The sequence below is a fragment of the Lagopus muta genome, chromosome 23 (assembly GCF_023343835.1).
Source record: "Lagopus muta isolate bLagMut1 chromosome 23, bLagMut1 primary, whole genome shotgun sequence".
In the NCBI taxonomy this organism is placed as follows: Eukaryota; Metazoa; Chordata; class Aves; order Galliformes; family Phasianidae; genus Lagopus; species Lagopus muta.
Window position 1 is genome coordinate 3,299 of NC_064455.1, and position 6,987 is coordinate 10,285.

The 6,987-nt window shown below is 50.8% G+C and overlaps 2 long non-coding RNA genes across 2 annotated transcripts; both read right to left on the reverse strand.

The window, feature by feature from the left end:
- Positions 1–211: 211 nt before the first annotated feature.
- On the reverse strand, positions 212–3,968 carry LOC125703887 (uncharacterized). Its single transcript, XR_007380984.1, has 4 exons — positions 3,857–3,968; positions 3,407–3,544; positions 1,753–1,899; positions 212–588 (listed from the first exon to the last, which is right to left on the reverse strand). It is a non-coding gene; the product is annotated as an uncharacterized LOC125703887 (long non-coding RNA).
- A 1,231-nt stretch (positions 3,969–5,199) lies between these two features.
- Positions 5,200–6,161, reverse strand: LOC125703923 (uncharacterized). Its single transcript, XR_007380995.1, has 3 exons — positions 6,096–6,161; positions 5,825–5,926; positions 5,200–5,577 (listed from the first exon to the last, which is right to left on the reverse strand). It is a non-coding gene; the product is annotated as an uncharacterized LOC125703923 (long non-coding RNA).
- Positions 6,162–6,987: the final 826 nt, after the last annotated feature.

Sequence of the window (6,987 nt, forward strand, 5' to 3'; positions counted from 1 at the left end):
GGAACGTGGCAAAGAAGGCCAAGGACAAAGGCCAAGGGAATGTGGCACAGATGGCCAGAACCAAAGGCCAAAGAGAACACAGCGAAGGTGGCCAAGGGCAAATGGCCAAGAGAAAGCCACAGGGAACGCCAAAACAGGAGGGCAAGAGAACGCAGCAGGAAAAGCCAAGGGCAAGGAGAATGCTGCAGGGAAAGGCTGGAGGCAAGGAGAACACGGAAAGAAAAGGACAGGCAGCATTCAGGACACCATGAAGTGCAGAAATGAGCTCTGGGAACCCTACCTTGTGTCTCAGTAAGTAATGAGTAAACACTGGTGGGTGAGCATTGCCCTTACCTGCTGGGCAGACAATTACCAGGCAGCAAAGTGGGGTTCCGGGGCGTTCCAGGAAATGCAGATTCCGGTTCCTGCTGCTGTCATCAAGAGCCGCACATCTCCATGCTGTCCTTACAGCACTCAGGAAAGGGAACGGAGCAGGGATTCAGGTAACGGCTGGACTGAACTGAGCAGGCGGTGAGTGCGGGAGGACTGGAAAGACGATGGCATGGCAGGGGGGAAGCCATCAACTGGAAGCATCGAAGGCATCTTCACCTGTAATACAGAGACACGCTTTAGAAGGAGGAACGCTGAGACAGAAACGATGCTCAGTCAGCCCACCCACAAAACATGGAAGCCAAACACGGCTCCAAGAAATGGCTTCAGAGTAAGGTTAGGAGTATTTAACAGGGAAGCTGTGGGGCTTTTGTTAGTACTACACAGAAGGTTACAGAGGGGTTCAGTGCCCAATTGAAAGCACTATGGAAGGTGCAGGGTTAATTTGCACAGGTATCTATACAGTCATGGCTGCAATTCACACTACATTTGGGGTTCAGAGCTTAGGGTTGGGGAGAAGGTATTGAGGTTAGGGTTATTAGGATCGTGCTCAGAGTGAGCGATAGGGAAGGCCAAGGCAAAGGTAAGAGCAAAAGGCAAGGAGAACAGCTGAGGGAACGCCAAAACGGAGGGCAAAGGCATGGACGACACCCAAGGGAAGGCAACGTCAAAGGCAAAGGGAAGGCAAAGGCAGGGAGAGCACTGAAGAGAAAGCCTCGTCACAGGCCAGGCCTGAGGAGAAGGTCGCAGAGAACACCAAAACAGAGACAAAAGAAAACAAATCAGGGAAGGCCAAAATGGAGGGCAAGGTCCATGAGAACGCTGCATGGAAGGCCAACGCAGAAGGCCAAGGGCAATGGCCAAAGAGAACATGGAAGGGAACGCCAAAACCAAAGGCCAAAGAGAACGCCATAAGGGATGCCAAAACAAGAGGCCAAAGGGAATGTGGCAAAGAAGGCTGAGGGCAATGGCCAAAGAGAACGCAGCCAGGAGCGCCAAAACTGAAAGCCAAAGAGAATGTTGTAGGGAATGCCAGAACAGAAGGCAAAGGGAACGTGGCAAAGAAGGCCAAGGACAAAGGCCAAGGGAATGTGGCACAGATGGCCAGAACCAAAGGCCAAAGAGAACGCAGCAAAGGTGGCCAAGGGCAAATGGCCAAGAGAATGCCACAGGGAACGCCAAAACAGGAGGGCAAGAGAACGCAGCAGGAAAAGCCAAGGGCAAGGAGAATGCTGCAGGGAAAGGCTGGAGGCAAGGAGAACACAGAAAGAAAAGGACAGGCAGCATTCAGGACACCATGAAGTGCAGAAATGAGCTCTGGGAACCCTACCTTGTGTCTCAGTAAGTAATGAGTAAACACTGGTGGGTGAGCATTGCCCTTACCTGCTGGGCAGACAATTACCGGCCAGCAAAGCGAGGTTCCGGGGCATTCCAGGAAATGCAGATTCCAGTTTCTGCTGCTGCCATGAAGAGCCGCGCATCTCCGTGCTGTCCTTAAAGTGCTCAGGAGCAACGCAGCTCTGCTGCCACCTGTGGGACACAATGCAGTAATGAAGGCGCTGCCCCGCATGTGTGGGGCTGCACCCTGAGCACGTTGCTGTAATGATGACACAAGGATTGTAATTAATTATAATTATAATTAACATTAGGGATATAATTAATGTTATTCATAGGGTTGAAGTTACAGTTGGTCTAACATCAGTATTCTGCACTACAATCACAATTAAGGTTATTTGACAAAAAACATGAGGCATTATTTTTAAGGCAGCATTCAGGTTAAGAGACATTTTCAACACTGTGTTAAGGGTTTGGTTTACAGATACGCTGCAGGTTAACACAATTATCATTAGAACTCCCATTCAGCTACGGGTTCAGGTCAAGGTTAACTTTAATGTTGCCTCCCAGCTAATCCCAGAGTGCCGAAGACAAGCAGAACTCCCAGGGCAGGCAAAGGGAAGGAGAACTCTCATGGAAAACCAAGGTAAATGCAAAGAAAACAGCCAAGCTAAGGCAAGGGCAAAAGCAAAGAGAGCACCAATGGAAAGCCAAGGTGAGGGCAAGGAGAACGCAACAGGAAAGGTCAGAATACAGCCAAAGAGAACACAGCAGGAAAGGCCAAGGGCAAAGGCCAAGAGAATGCAGCACAAAATGCCAAAACAAAAGGACAAGGGAACACAACGTGGAATGCCCAGGCAAGGGCTAAGAAAACATGGCAGGAAAAGCCAAAATAGGAGGGCAAGAGAACGCGGCAAAGAAGGCCAATGCAGAATGTGGCTGGAACAGCAAGATAGGAGGTCAAAGAGAATGCTGCAGGGAATGCCCAGGCAAGGGCCAAGACAATGTGGCAGGAAATGCCAAAACAGGAGGCCAAAGAGAATGCTGCCGGGAACGCCAAAACTGAATGCTGAAGAGGATGTGGCAACAGAAAGCCAAGGGCAATGGCCAAGAGATGTGGCATAGAACACAAAAACAGGAGGGCAAGGGCCAAGAGAACGTGGAAGGAAATGCCCAGGATGATGGCCAAGAGAACACGGCAAGAAACGCCAAAACAGGAGGGCAGGAGAACGCAGCAGGGAACACCAAAACTGAATGCCGAAGTGAATGTGGTAAAGAAAGCCAAGGGCAATAGCCAAGAGAACCCAGCATGGAACACAAAAACAGGAGGGCAAGAGAATGCCCAGCCAATGGCAACGGCTAAGAGAACGTGGAAGGAAATACCAAAACAGGAGGGCGAGAGAACGCAGTACAGAACGCCAAAACTGAACGCTGAAGTGAATCCAGCAAAGAAAGCCAAGGGCAACGGCCAAATGAACGTGGCATGGAACACAAAAACAGGAGGGCAAGAGAATGCAGTAGGGAACAGCAAGGGCAAAGGGAAGGAAAACACTGCAGTGAAAGGCCAGAGACAAAGAGAACACAGAAAGAAAAGGACAGGCAGCATCCAGGGCACCATAAAGTGCAATGAAGAGCTCTGGGAGCACCGTGTTGTGCCGTGCTATGGAGTGGGTAAACACTGATGGGTGAGCATTGCCCTTACCTGCTGGGCAGACAATTACCAGCCAGCAAAGCGAGGCTCCAGGAAATGCAGATTCCGGTTCCTTGCTGTTCCCATGAAGAGCCACGCATCTCCATGCAGTCGTTACGGCACTCGGGAGCGCTGCAACTCCGCAGCCACCTGTGGGACACAAAACAGTAATGAAGACACTGCCCTACAGATGTGCCTCTTTCACAAACCTGCACTCCTTTCCCTGATCAATGTGGCTGCACTCTGTGCGTGATGCTGCTTACCAGCAGCACTGCAGCTGGGAACAACAGACAAGGAGAAGGCTCAGGTACCCAACAACATCCATCTTCCATCTTCTCTGATAACTGCTCATTATACACCACTCTCACCTTCGGTTTGGTAGGTGGGGATTGAGGAAGCAATGCCGGTCCCACAGACCCCTCCCTATCCCACACTGTGATGGCAGATCAGGATCTGGACCACCTGAGAACCTGACATCCAGGAGTCTTTGGGTCCTGATGAGACGAGTCCCAGAGCCCTGAGGGAATTCACCGCTGCAGTCACCGAGCCACTCTCAGTGGTATTTGAGAAGTCGAGGCAGTCAGGTGAAGTCCCTGGTGAGCAGAAAAAAGGCAACAGCACAGCTGTTACTGCAGATATAAAGTGTGACCCTGGGAACCACCAACGTGTCAGTCTCACCTCTGTGCTGCAAAAAAAAAAAATCGAGGAGCAGATCCTCCTGGAAGTGACTCTGAAGCACGTTCCAGTGCGTCACCACCCTCTGTGTGAAAAGCTTCCTCCTAATAACCAACCTAAACCTCCCCTGTTTCAGTTTAAAATCATTTCCCCTTGTCCTATCACGATCCACCCTCGTAAACAGCCGTTCCCCTTCCTGCTGTTCCCCCTTCAAGTACTGTGAGGCTGCAATGAGGTCCCCCCAAGCCTTCTCTTCTCCAGGCTGAACAACCCCACTTCCCTCAACCTTTCCTTGTAGGAGAGCTGCTCCAACCGTCTGCTCATCTCAGTGCCTCCTCTGGACCCGCTCCATGAGCTCCACGTCCTTCCTGTGCTGGGGGCCCCAGGCCTGGATGCAGCACTGCAGATGAAGCCTCACAAGAGCCGAGCAGATGGGGACGATCACCTCCCTCTCCCTGCTGGCCGCTTCTCTTTTAACGCAGCCCAGAACACAGCTGGCCTTCCAGGCTGCAAGCACGCTCTGCTGGCTGATGTCCACTCATGGATGCCAGCTCATCCACCGGGAGCCGCAAGTCCTTCTCTGTGGGGCTGCTCTCAAGGTGTTCTTTGCTGAGTTTGTACAAACACCTGGGATTGCCCCTTCATCAGTGACATTGACAGTGGGGCTGAGTGCACCCTAATGACACCGAGCTGTGGGGTGCAGTGACGCACTAGAGGGACAACGCCATCCAGAGGGACCTCAACAGGCTGAGTAGTGGCACTCAGCAATGCGCCTTCCAGCCCAGAAAGCCAATCGTACGCTGGGCTCCATCCAAAGATGTGTGGTCAGCAGGCGAAGGGAGCTGGTCCTGCCCCTCTGCTCTGCGCTGTGAGGCCTCACCTGGAGGTGCTGCATCTGGATGTGGATGTCCGCAGCGCAGGACAGACGTGGAGCTGTTGGAGAACATCCAGAGAACAGCCACAAATATGAACTGAGGGATGGAACGCCTTTCCTATAAAGAGAGAGAGCTGGAGCTGTTCAGCCTGCAGAAGTGAAGGCTCCAAGGTGATCTGGTAACAGCCTTTCAACACCCGAAGGGAAGAACAAGGAAAGATTTAGCCTAGATATAAAGAAAATCTGGTACAGTGAGGGTGGTGACACAGCAGAACAGGTTACCCAGACATGTGATGGATGCCCCGTCCCTTCCAAGGTGAGGCTGGGTCAGCCTCTGGGCAGCCAGATCTGGCTGTGGCTGTTCCTGTTCATTGTGTGGCAGTTGGACGAGATCACCACCAATGGTACCAAGTACTCTGGCTAGGATAATCCATATCCATCAGAGCCTCTCTGGGCCAGTCCCAGTATTCAGCAGAGCAGGGGCTTCACTTCATCACACTGGGGTGATACTGAGTACAGCAGTCCAGAAGAGGACAATCCTTGGCTTTCTATAAAGACGAAGATTTATTACACCTAAGGGTGCACAGAACGCCCTTAAACAACTCTGCATGGTTGGAAGCAGTGCATAACAGCCCTGAAATAAAGGAAGAATAAGTTACCCCATTCCAAAGATGAACACTCAGCCCACACTGCCAAGGAAGCAGTCTCCAGGTAGAGATGCTGCCCTTACGGCTTCCACCCCTTAAAAGTGGTCAGGATAAAAAAAAAAAAAAAAAAAAAAAAAAAAAAAAAAAAAAAGAAAAAAAAAAGGGAGAATGCAGCCCTGAAATAAAGAAAAAACAAAGAAACCACTTACACCCTTCTCAAAGGCCAAAACTCACCCCTGCTCCACAGGAGACAGTCTCCAGAGATCAATGCTGCCCTTACATCTGCCAGCATTTCAATGTGGTCAGGATGCCCCAAAAACAGGAAAGGTCACAGTCCTAAAACAAGAAGGAATGACACCCTTTCTCAAGGACCAGAGCTCATCCCACACTCCCAAGGAGACGGTCTCTAAAGACAGATACCACCTTAAAGGCTGCCAGCCCTTAAGTGGGGTCAGGATCCCCCCAACAACAAGATATTGCAACCCTGGAATAAAGAATCACTCACCCAGTTTCAAGGGTTCACCCCACGCTCTAAAGGAAGCAATCTCCAGGTGCAGTTGCTGCTCCTTCTGCTGACAGACCTTAAATGTGGTCAGGAGCCCCCAGAAAGCGAAATTACAATCCAGCAGTAAAGAAGAAATCAATGACCCCATTCCAAAAACAAACAGCCCACATCCCAAAGGAAGGAGCCTCCACGCAGAGATGCTGCCCTCACAGCTTCCAGCCCTTAAAAGTGGTCAGGATCCCCCAAAAGGGAAAGACCAGAGCCCCGCAATAAAGCAGCAGTCACTCACCCCATTCCAAAGGGCAGAACTCACTCCCAATACTTCCAAGGAGGCAGCTCCCAAGCAGAATGCTGCTCTGTCTGTTCCCAGCCCTTAAATATGGGCAGGGAGGGGGTGGAGCCAAGCTCAGCCCTATCCGGTCCCACAGGTAAATTGCTTCCACCTGTGCTGGCAGGGCTGGCCACACCCCTCACCAGGTGCTCAATCACTGCTTCAGACCGTAAACAACAACAAAAAAAGACTAATTACAAGCAGGTGATTGGATCTGCCTGTCCGGCAAGGGAGTTTGATCAAAGGATGAGAAACAATGGCATGCATATTTTGATTGAAGTCTGTCCTCAAAAGCATTCAGTAAAATTTCTAATAGATAGGGGAGCACAAATTTCAGTATGATACAGCACACAAATTTCAGTACTGATACAGCAAGATGCTGAAAAGCTGTGTGTGCAGCCTGGATGGCAGAGTTGAGATTACCGGTGTGATCGGAGCGAGCTCTGTTTGCCAAACTAGTGGGGACAGCTTGTGGCTCTCCAGTGAGAAACGTGTTGCCTACTTTCTTTGCAATTAAAGCCCATTGTGAAAACAATTCAGGATTTGACATAATCAGTGGGT